Below are 12,068 nucleotides of genomic sequence, written 5' to 3'. Positions count from 1 at the left end.
AAGTCTTTAAAAAATAGGCTCAATTTTTAAAACTTCTGAGCTCTACTCAGAATGCACAAGTTTAAATTTCAAGGGCACTATCTACTTGCTATCAAATATGAAGGTTGTGAATATCTGAAGTGCTGTCATGTGCAAGAGGTTGAGACTTGGTCTGAGTGACAGACCGCTGCAGGTGAGAAGCACTTTTTACAGCGACAAGATTAAGATTTTATTTTGAGCTGCCATACTTTGTCACCTTCAGAGTTTAAGGAAGGGTAACTTGCTGTAAAAGGAAATTTTGTATATGGAGATGGAATTAGTAAGATTCCCTCAAAACTCTGAGGCTCTGTATTCACATTTGAAGGAGGTGTTGTTTGACTTCAAAATGCACTGGTAAAGATGGGTAGAGAGAAGAATTACCTTCTCATGACCAGCAACATAACTCCATCACCAAGGCATCCGATCTCATAGAAATCTTGCACAGAACTTTTCATGTCCCCTAGCATTTATTTTTTTTAATTTTAAATTTTTTTTTAAGTTTATTCATTTTGACAGAGAGAGAGAGACAGAGCACAGAATCCGAAGCAGGCTCCAGGCTCTGAGCTGTCTTCACAGAGCCCGACACGGGGCTCGAACTCACAGACCTTGAGATCATGACCTGAGCCGAAGTCGGACACTCAACCGACTGAGCCACCCAGGTGCCACTACCCTAGCATTTATTATTTCTATGTATAAATCCTTAGGCATATCATCTGCTCTATTTGACACTGTACAGAAAAGTCTGCACATTTTTGTTTATAGCAGTTAAGTTTCTCTTTCACTTAAATCAATCTTCCTCAGCTTAACCTGCTCTGAGAGGTTGCTGTTGGAGAGAAGGGAGAGAGCAGCTGGTGCTCTCTGGGTGCCTTGTATGGTCAGTTACTGTACAAAGTGCTCAGAACTGTTATGTCATGTTATCCTCACATTCTCTACTAGGTGCATATTACCTTCACTTTACTGATGAGAACACTGAGGCTCAGAGAGGGTAAGCAACTTGTCAGAAGACACCAACCCAGCGAGTGGACGAGCCGCGATTCCATGCATGATTCCTAGCTTCGGTGTATACACCTTTAAGTCTGCAAAGACTTCCCGTGTCGGACAAGACAGAACCACCACGGGATGTCTCAGAGCCCTTCATTAAATTCCCACTTTCTCTAAAAGTGTCCTGGTTCTAATAAAAATGCATTTAACAAAGACCCAGGATTCATTTTCTTTTTCAGCATTGTAGAGGTTCATCCCTGATGCTGCTAGTAACTCTTAAATAATCTGACCCTGATGAACAGTGGCAAGAGCCATAGGCAGGTGAAAGGAGAATATGGGGCCCTGGGGTTCTGTAGTGAATGCTTAGCTGATTCTGAGAGCAGCCAGTCTGTTCAAGCAACACAAGCCTCTCGAATCACAGAGGGTCGAACTGGTCTTGCCATAATGCTCTCAAAATTGAAGGAATATTCTATCAGGTGACCGGCTGGCCATTAAAATTACTTCCCATTGTTCATCATGTGATTTATTTAAAAAAAATAATCTGAAATAGTTCAAAGAATTTAGTGTCATTGGAATAACATCGCTTCTCGGCCTTTTGGCTAAGATCAAGTGCAGTGTCATTGGAATAGCAGAACTTTTTCCAGCCTATCTTTTTATTTATGTAAACAGTATTTCATAACTCTTGCATTTATAAAATTGAAATGCAGGGGAAAAAAGGGATATATAAATCTTTTGCTAACATCTCAATTTTAACATTAAGTAATATTTAGCCATAGGTTTATAAATAATACAAAAACAGAGCTTCATCCAGCTTATAAAAAGCTGGCATTTCTAATAAATTATTTTACATATGCAACAATTATATTTCATAATCTATAGTATTTTATCTTTTGATAAATTTAATGCTAAAATATTTATGAGAATATCTTAATCCAAAATAATTTTTTAATTTTTTTTTAATTTTTTTTAATGTTTTATTTATTTTTGAGACAGAGAGAGACAGTGCATCAGCAGGGGAGGGGCAGAGAGAGAGGGAGACACAGAATCTGAAGCAGGCTCCAGGCTCTGAGCTGTCAGCACAGAGCTGAACGTGGGGTTCAAACTCACGGACCATGGGATCATGACCTGAGCCCAAGTCGGACGCTAACCGACTGAGCCACCCAGGCGCCCCCAAAATAATTTTTTAATCACAGGAGAAATATGTATATATGGGTGTGTGTGTGTGTGTGTGTGTGTGTGTGTACACACATATATACATGCACAATTTATCTGCATTTTTCTTTGTTTTAGAAACATTAAATAGATTAAAAACAACACATAGGATAAAGTTTTTTGAAGGGAGTAGAATGAAAATACACATTCAAGAGTAACTGGAAATGATGTTAATTTTGTGACTTTTAATGAAAATTGGATTTGTATTTTTTTTAATTTTGTTTTTTAGTGTTTATTTTTTGAAAGAGAGACAGAGACAGAGATAGAGTATTAGCAAGAGAGGGGCAGAGAGAGAGGGAGACACAGAATCCAAAGCAAGATCCAGGCTTGGAACTGTCAGCACAGAGTCTGACACGGGGCTCCAACTCACAAACTATGAGATCATGACCTGAGCCAAAGTCAGACACTTAACCAAGCCACCCAGGCTCTGCTGCATTTGTATTTGTAACATTTTTTTAAGCTTATTTATTTTGAGAGAAAGAGAGCAAGCAGGGGAGCAGCAGACAGAAAGGGAGAGAGAGAATTCTAAGCAGGCTCCACACCCAGCATGGAGCTCAATTTGGGGCTCAATCCCATGACAGTGAGATAATGACCTGAGCCAAAATCAAGAGGGGGACATTTAAGCAACCAAGCCACTCAGGTGCCCCACGTCTGTATTTTTATTTTATTTATGTATTTATTTTACAACATTCATTTTTTTTAATGTTCATGTATATTTGAGAGAGAGAGAGAGAGAGAGAGAGAGCGCATGAGCAGGAGAGGGTCAGAGAGAAAGGGAGACACTGAACCTGAAGCAGGCTCCAGGCTCTGAGCTGTCAGCACAGAGCCTGATATGGGGCTCAAACCCATGAACCATGAGATTATGGCCTGAGCTGAAGTTGGATTCTTAAACTGACTAAACCACCCAGCCCCCCTCCCACATTTGTATTTTTAAAGGGCTTATCCTGAGTATCAAATCACCACAGTTTTTAGATTCACTGGTTACATTCAAATCAATGATGTTATGGTTTATTTTAAAATGTACATACAATGAACAGAAATCATGTCCTTTGTAACGTTGAAAGTTATAACTAAACATTTTAGATACCAACATAAAAATGTACAAGTGTGTGCATATGTACCTTTTCTGTGTACATGTGATTTTGTGTGTGTGTGTGTGTGTGTGTGGCTGAGCACATTCTTTTTGAATATATGTGAGCAAAAGAGTTTAAAAACAGCGAAAGACTAGATGAGTGCAGTTGATTTTTAAGTAGTTTTAAGTATTTACATTTAAATAATTCTGGGGCAATTTGGAAGAGAAAAGATTCATGAGCTAATAGGGGAAGGGTCCTGAGGCTACAGTCTGAATGCACTTTATTTGTTGTTCTGTCCCTTGAATAGCAAGGCCTAGCACATATTTGGTACTCATTAAATGTGTATTGAATGAATAAATAATTTACAGTAGAGAAGTCTATGTTAATCCACATTGTTTTAGCTTCAGCTGAAGGGCAGAACTCTCCTATATGTATCCCTGCTGATTTTATTTTCCCAAGTAAGTTAAAACTTAAGCTAACCTTCACAATGATGATAGACCCTGGTTTTTCACTTTTTCTTTTGCAAGGCATTCACATTTACATTTTTTTAAAAAATTGTTTAACATTTATTTATTTTTGAGAGACAGAGACAGATGATGAGTTGGGGAGGGGCAGAGAGAGAGGAGACACAGAATCTGAAGCAGGCAGCAGGCTCTGAGCAAGGTATCAGCACAGAGCCTGATGCGGGGCTAGAACCCACAAACTGTAAGATCATGACCTGATCGGAAGTAGGATGCTCAACCGACTGAGCCACCCAGGGGCCCCTCACATTTACATTTTTAAGCACATTATTATGCTATGATACTAACAGACAAGTCTTTGCAATGCGGGCATAGTAACTTTTAGATTAATTCATTATAATTTTTTCTTCCAGCAATTCTCTTCCTACTTTAAATTCACACACAAGTAAAACTCTATTCCCCCTTCGTTGTTTTCCCAATTTATCTTAATTAGCACCTAAAGCTTCTATGTGTACGGTGACTATATGTATATTATGCAACTAATTAGCAATATTCTCTTAACTGTAAGAGTTACATCCCTAAATTTAAACAAATAAGTGAAAAAAGTAAAACCTGGCTAAATGAAGTTCACTTTACACTTGTCAGAAAAAATATTTTTAATCTAAAGGGTGTCGATTCTATGTAATACTCAGTTTACTATGTAAACTCCTGGTTTATTAAAAACACCAAGAGAAAGGAAGCCTATCATTTGAATTATAGTACTGGTGGGGAAACCTACAGAGAGGCTTGAGGTACTTTTATTTTCCAAGGCATAGCATCCCAAAGAAATACTTCATTTCATGTCTTCAAATTCTGAGAACACCTACCTGATAATATCAAGACAAGGAGATTTTATATTTATATATAAGATGTTGTTAAACTGCCATTTTAAAAGTTTTATTCATTCTTGAATTGCATTATTTGTAACTTAAATCCTGGTATTGCGTTTGATTCGATGCAATTTAATCATTCATTGGGTGCTTTTGACCCCTGGTGCATTAGCACAGAGTCATGAATGCCACCCTCCAGGAAGAAGGCCTGCTACCCCGCTCCACCCCTCACTCTCTCTCGCCATACTCTTCAAGACCTGGTTGCAGAGTCTTCATTTTCTCTGGACTCTTTTTCTGACTATCCCCCTGCCCACAACTCCAGAAAGGTGGTGTGACCCACCTGATGCCACCACAGCTAGATAGGACTTATTCTGTTTGTTTATACCCTCACAGTCTGGCGAATTATAGGGACACAATACGGGAGTGGATAAAACAATAGGCGAATGTTCAGAGTATAAACTAAGACCATTATCTAAGAAAATTAAAATAATGAAAGCTATAGCTCATTTTAACAGGAGATCTCTGTGAATCTTGGTCACACCCTACACCTCACCAGTCCTTGGATTTTGATCCTGCAGAACCTACCATACACTTGGGACAAACGTTTAATAAACAAAACCTTCTGATATGAAGTAAATTCAAATCCTAATCCTACTACAAACACCAACAGAGTGTTCCAGTTTTATATAATGCTTTACTTCAGCAGTTTTCACAGAATGGACATGGACCCCTCTTCGGGAGGCTACACTATGTCAAAATGACTTACATAGTATCACTAAGACATTGCCTATCTTTTTCTACTACATGGACACTTGCACCGATGATGCAAAAGCAATGGTTGGTGAAACTGCTGGGCCCTTAATATGAATTGACATCAGTACTAAACTGTAAATGTTGGAATTTTTTTCACCACGACACACTTTTAATGAAAATTTTTAAAAAATGGGTGGGGGGAGGCACCTGGGTGGTTCAGTTAAGCTTGCAACTTTGGCTCAGGTCCTGATCTCGCAGTTGGTGCCTTCAAGCCCTGCATCAGGCTCTCTACTGTTGGCACAGAGCCCACTTCAGATCCTCTGTTTCTTTCTCTCTCCCTCCCCCTACCACAGTGAGCATGTGCACACTCTCATTCTCTCTCCCTCTTAAAACTACAATAAACATTTTTTTTAAAATTAAAAAGAGAATTCCAGTTTCACTTAGATCAACTCTTTTTTTAAATGCACATCTTATAGTGTTCTGCATGATAAAATAGCAGGTACTCATGAAGCACTTTTGCTGCATACCAAAGTAGGCTGGTATCTCTAGGAACAGCACTTGCGAGACTGAATTATAAGATGAACTAGCCAAGTGCAACTTTATTTGAAAGAAAGACTAACATACAAATGGTAGTGAGAGACTGGATATTTAGCTGATTTTTCTCCAAATTTAATGAAGTGACTCCATCATTTCAAATAAAACTGACCGTATTTTATGCCAATGATAAAACTTGAGACTAAAAGAAAAAAAGAAAGAATTTTGGAAAACTTTATCCACTACTATGAGTTTAACAGTATCTTAATACTTAAAGACTATTGATGAGATCAATGATGATATTAACAAATGAGATCTCTTGAAAGAATATAATGAAATGTGTCTAAGTTTGGAAGATCTTCATAACTTAGTGAACCAATATTTTCCAAATGGCCAATAGACAGATTACAAAACCAGGAAAGGATAAAAAATTTATTCAAAGTAAAAAAATTGGCCAATCTATTTTATTGTAAACGAGTGAAAATTTTTCACTGATATGCGTATCAGATGCTATAATGCATCTAACCTTTTAGAAGATGCCACTTGTAGACTTTCATGGTGGAATTGATGAGGCATATCCATTTATCTAACTGCATGATGCTAGAATTTTGTCAAATACTTAAATCAAAACAACATATTGAAAAGACTGAATGCTGAAGCAGCTATGAGAATTGAAATGTCTTGTGTTATTAAATCAGACATTTAAACAATTCGCAAAGATATTTACAAAAAAAAAACCACTCTTGGGGTGCCTGGGTGGCTCAGTCAGTTAAGAGGCCAACTCTTGGTTTCAGCTCAGGTCATGATCTCAGTTTGTGGTTTTGAGCCCCAAATGGGGCCAGAGCCTGCTTGGGATTCTCTCTCTCCCTCTTTTTGCCCCTCCCCTGTTTGTGCTTTCTCACAAAATAAATAAACTTTAAAGAAAAAAAAACACTCTTTTGAATAATTATTTTTGCTTTGGAAAAGAAAACTATTTTTCATAAAAATTGTTACTTAACATATAATTACTATTTTATTGTCTTAAATTATAAATATTTTCCAATATTTCTTATTTTTAAAAATTTTTTCTAACATTTATTTATTTTTGAGAAACAGAGAGAGACAGAGCATGAGCAGGGGAAGGGCAGAGAGAGAGGGAGACACAGAACCCAAAGCAGGCTCCAGGCTCTGAGATGTTAGCACAGAGCCCAATGCAGGGCTCAAACTCACAAACTGTGAGATCACGATCTGAGCCCAAGCCAGATGCTTAACCAACTGAGCCACTCAGGTGCCCTCTTATTTTTAATGTGGAGAATATCAATATATATAAACCATATAAACAAAAGCTCTTTGGGGGCCTGATATTTTTTAAGAATGCAAAGAAACATGGAGATCAAAAAGTTTGAGGAGTGTGTGAGTGGCTCAGTCCATTAAGCATGAGACTCTTGATTTCAGCTTAGGTCATGATCTCAGGGTTATGAGACGGAGCCCCACGCCAGGCTCTGAACTGACAGGGCAGAACCTGCTTGGGATTCTCTTTCTCTCCCTCTCTCTTTACCTTTCTCTATCTCTCAAAAATAAATAAATAATTTTTTTTTTTAATGTTTGAAAACTGCTTTCTTAATTTATCTTACTTTCTTTCAGTCTTGCAACATCTGGGTGAGGTATGTTTTTAGGAAACAAAGACCACAGAGTTTAAGTGAAATTATGAAAATCACAAGCAAGGAAATAAGAAAGCCAGAAACTGGACCTGGATTTATGTCCAGAACTCTTTCCATGATCCCTCATTCTCACTTCCAGATTTATAGTTAGTAAAAATCATTTGCCTTTCGTTTAGATCCGTAATGTGGAATACAAAAAGAAAATTAAGATAGTTTTTGCTTTATGTATGTCTTTAAAAATCTATGGCTAAGTATAGTAAGGTTTAGTTAGCTACAATAATCGTAACAGAGTAGTATTGGAGGAAAGATAGACAAAAAGATCAGTGGAACAGAAACCTCAGAAATGGATTCACACAAATATGCTCAACAAGTTTTGACAAAAGTGCAAAAAACAACACAATGGAGGAAGGATGGCTTTTTCAAGAAATGATGTTAGAGGAAGTAGATATCCATAGGCCTAGAAATGATGCTCTACCTAATATACAAAACAGATTCAATAGCATCATAAAACTATAAACCCTTTAGGAAAAAACAAAAACATAAGAGAACATCTTTAGTATCTAGGGCTGGGCAAAGATTTCTTAGTCTTAACAACAAAAGCATAATCCATAAAATGAAAACTGGTAAATAAGACTGAATCAAAATTAAAAGCTTTTGCTTTGTGAAAGTCCATGTGAAGGAAATAAAAAGACAATCTACAGACTGTGAGAAAGTATTTGCAAACCATATCTGAAAGGACTTTCAAAACTCAACATGAAAATAACAATAATAATAATAATAATAATAATAATAATAATAATTCTTCAATTAGAAAAGAGGCAAAAGATACAAAGAAATATTTCACTGAAACGTATGTGCAGATGAAGAGATGGTCAATACCATAAGCTAACAGGGAAATGCAATTTAAAACCATAATGAGTTACCACTACATGACTATCAGGTTATCTAAAATAAAAAACGACAACACCAATAATTCATACATTGCTGGTGGAAATTTAAAATTATCTATATACTCTGGAAACAGTTTGTCAATTTATATAAAAATAAATACTCCACTACTATACAACCCAGCAACTCCACTAGGCCTTTATCCTAGAAAATGAAAACTCATGTTCACAGAAAAATGTGTACACAAATCTTCATAGCCGTTTTTTTTTTAATATTTTAGTGTTTATTTATTTTGAAGGAGAGAGAGAGACAGAGTGCAAGCAGGGGAGGGACAGAGAGAGAGGAAGACATAGAATCCCAAGAAGATTTCAGTCTCTGAGCTGTCAGCACAGAGCCTGATGTGGGGCTTGAACTCACGAACGGCGAAATCATGACCTGAGCCAAAGTTAGACACTTAACCGACTGAGCCACCAGGCGCCCCAATAGTCATTTTAATAATAAGTAGAAAAAGATGTCCTTCAATGGTCAAATATTTAAATAAAGTGGTATATCTATACCATGGAATATTACTGGGCAACAAAAAGGAACAAACTACTGATATATGTAAGTTATATAAATCTCCAGGGTATTTTGCTGAATGAAAAAACAATCAATCTCCCAAGTCATACACACACACACACACACACACATATATATAAAATTGTTTCTTTGAGTTTATTTATTTATTTTGAGAGGATATGTAGGAGGGGGAGAGAGAGCAAGAGAGAATGAGAGAGAGAGAGAGAGAGAGGGAGAGACTGAATTCCAAGCAGGCTCTGCACCATCAGCACGGAGCCTGACATGGGCTTGAACTCACACACCATGAAATCATGATCTGAGCTGAAACCGAGTTGGATGCTTAACTGACTGAGCCACGCTGGTGCCCCGTATGGTTCCATTTACACGACATTATTGAAAGGATAAAATTATAGAAATGGACAACAGATTGGTAGTTGACAAGAGTCAAGGGAGAGAAAGGAAGGGAAAGTGGATGTGGTTATAAAAGGGCAACGTGAGGGATCCCGATAACTGAACTCTTGCTTCTTGACTATATCAATGCCAATATCCTGATAACACCTGAACTATAGTTTTGCACAATATTACCATTAGCAGAAAGTGGGTAAAAAAGGTACAGGGGTTTTGTTTGTATTTTTTTTAACTGCAGGTGAATTAACATTTATGCCAAAATAGTTAAATTTTTAAAGTTTATGAGTAAGTAATACTCTTCAAAACTATGGCAAGGCCATGAAAAACAAGGAAATATTGAAAAACTATCAAAGACTGGAGGTAACAACACTACTAAACACAACATAATATCCTGAGTTGGATCCTGGAACAGAAAAAGAGCAATTAGTGGAAAAACTGGAGAGATCCATATAAAGATTCTACTTTAGTTAATGATATTAAGCCAAAGTTAATTTCTTACTCCTGACAAATGTACCAGGAATATGTGACATGTTAACGTTAGAGGAGGCTGAGTGAAGGGTATCTGAGAACCATCTGTTTTATCTTTGCAACTTCATTGCAAATCTAAAATTATTCCCAAATAAAGAGTTTAACAAAAATGTGTGGTTAAAAATTGTCCCCTACCCATCGCTTCCAGTCAAATATTAAGCATTTTATCTAGGCATACAAGGTACTCTGTCCTTTAGCTCCTGCCTCCCATCCAAACTTATCTCTGGCCCTTTGTTTGTTGTCCTTGGGCATTTATCAGTATAGAATGCCTGATGCAAGGTTCTCCAAATGTATTTCACTGAGTCAACACTTATTCCTTTATAAAGACTAGTCACCGTGGGGCGCCTGGGTGGCTCAGTCAGTTAAGCGTCCAACTTCAGCTCGGGTCATGATCTCATGGTTTGTGTGTTCAAGCCCCATGTCAGGCTCTGTGCTGACAGCTCAGAGCCTGGAGCCTGCTTCAGATTCTGTGTTTCCTTCTCTCTCTGCTCCTCTCCCACTTGTGCTCTCTCTCTCTCAAAAATAAATAAATGTAAAAAAAAAATTAAAAGACTAGTCACTGTGCCATGAGTTTCTGGATTTGATTAGGATGAGGATTTGAATTTACTTCACATCACAAGGTTTTGTTTACTAAACCATCGTCTCAAGTGTGCATTTGATTCCATGGGATCAAGATCCAAGGACCAGAGAGGTAGGGTTTGACTAGATCCACAGAGCTCCCTGGTTTCAATGAGATAAGACCTAAGTTATCTTAATTATCTTAGGAAATGCTTTACCAATAACTTGCCTCTTATGTTATACTCAGAATATTCACCTATCTTTTCACTCATTTTTGCAATTATTATCCAAATTAAATCATTTAAAGGATGTTTATTTTCTATAATTTGCCAGACTAGAGAGAGATACAGAAATGAACAAAATATGTTCTGTCTAGCTGTGGAGCACCTAACCTTTAAAAACTGTATGTATGATGGGGTGCCAGGGTGACTCAGGTGGTTGAGCATCTGACTTTGGCTCAGCTCATGATCTCACAGTTCATGAGTGTGAGCCCCACATCAGGTTCATTGCTGTCAGCGTTGAGCCCACTTTGTATCCTCTGTCCCCTTCTCTCTCTGCCCTCTTCCCCTCTGCTCTCTCAAAAATAAATAAAACAAAAACAAAAAAAACTAAAAACCCTGCATGTATGAGAGTAGTAAAAACAATTCCCAGAGAAATGATGACACTATAACCAAGATTTAATTTAAAAAACATGGAGAGATTTGGGGGTAAGAGTAGAACAGGAGGCCTTCAAACAGAGAAAATAGGAAACAATTAGCACCCACGTGTGAATAGACATGAAACAGGAGAACCACTAAGAGATAGTTGGACAGAACAAAGCCATATGTAAACATATGACTTAAAAATAAGGCCAGGGAGGTATATAGTGCAAAGTGCAGAAGGGGTGTAGCAGCTACATGTTATGAAAGATGTTTAATGCATTAATGATGCAGTACATGGCCCCGGGCAAAGACAATGAGAAACCCTCCAGATGGGCTTGATTAATAACTATGATGTCTGCTGAGCTATTGAGATCCCCAGGGTGCAAATCCTTTGGCATTTTCTTTTTTTTTTTTTTAATTTTTTAATGTTTATTTCTGAAACAGAGACAGAGCATGAGTGGGGGAGAGGCAGAGAGAGAGGGAGACCTAGAATCTGAAGCAGGCTCCAGGCTCCCAGCTGTCAGCACAGAGCCTGACGTGGGGCTCGAACTCACAAACTGTGAGATCATGACCTGAGCTGAAGTCAGTCGCTCAACTGACTGAGCCACCCAGGCGCCCCTCCTTTGGCATTTTCTAAATGCAAGTTTTCATTTCATGAAAACATGATTGACAAACAGTGTATAAGTTGTATCAAATATGGGAAGGGCATCCAGCAAGCCCCAGATCTGGAAATGTCAAATGATAAAACATATATATAAATGTACAATGAGTGAGCATAAGCTAGAGCCACGGGCATAGACTAGGGAGGAACCATATGATTGCTTTCTTCTGAATTCTTCATTCAGAGAGTTTTCAGTGATTGACATCTACCCTAGATATGATCTTTAAAACAAAAAAACAGAAAAAAGCTAAAGCAATAAATTTTAAAGCCGTCATAGGAACAGAA

The 12,068-nt window shown here is 37.6% G+C and overlaps 1 protein-coding gene and 1 pseudogene across 2 annotated transcripts in view; one reads left to right on the top strand and one right to left on the bottom strand.

Moving 5' to 3' along the window:
* Positions 1-12,068, bottom strand: part of GRM5 (glutamate metabotropic receptor 5) — a 521,413-nt gene that overhangs the window by 436,806 nt on the left and 72,539 nt on the right. The gene's annotated exons all lie outside the window — the stretch shown is intronic.
* LOC115526673 lies at positions 1,579-1,751 on the top strand (annotated as a pseudogene).

Source organism: Lynx canadensis, chromosome D1 (genome assembly GCF_007474595.2).
Source record: "Lynx canadensis isolate LIC74 chromosome D1, mLynCan4.pri.v2, whole genome shotgun sequence".
NCBI lineage: Eukaryota > Metazoa > Chordata > Mammalia > Carnivora > Felidae > Lynx > Lynx canadensis.
The sequence above is the reverse complement of the archived record's forward strand: the minus strand, read 5'-3'. Positions and strand labels throughout refer to the sequence as shown.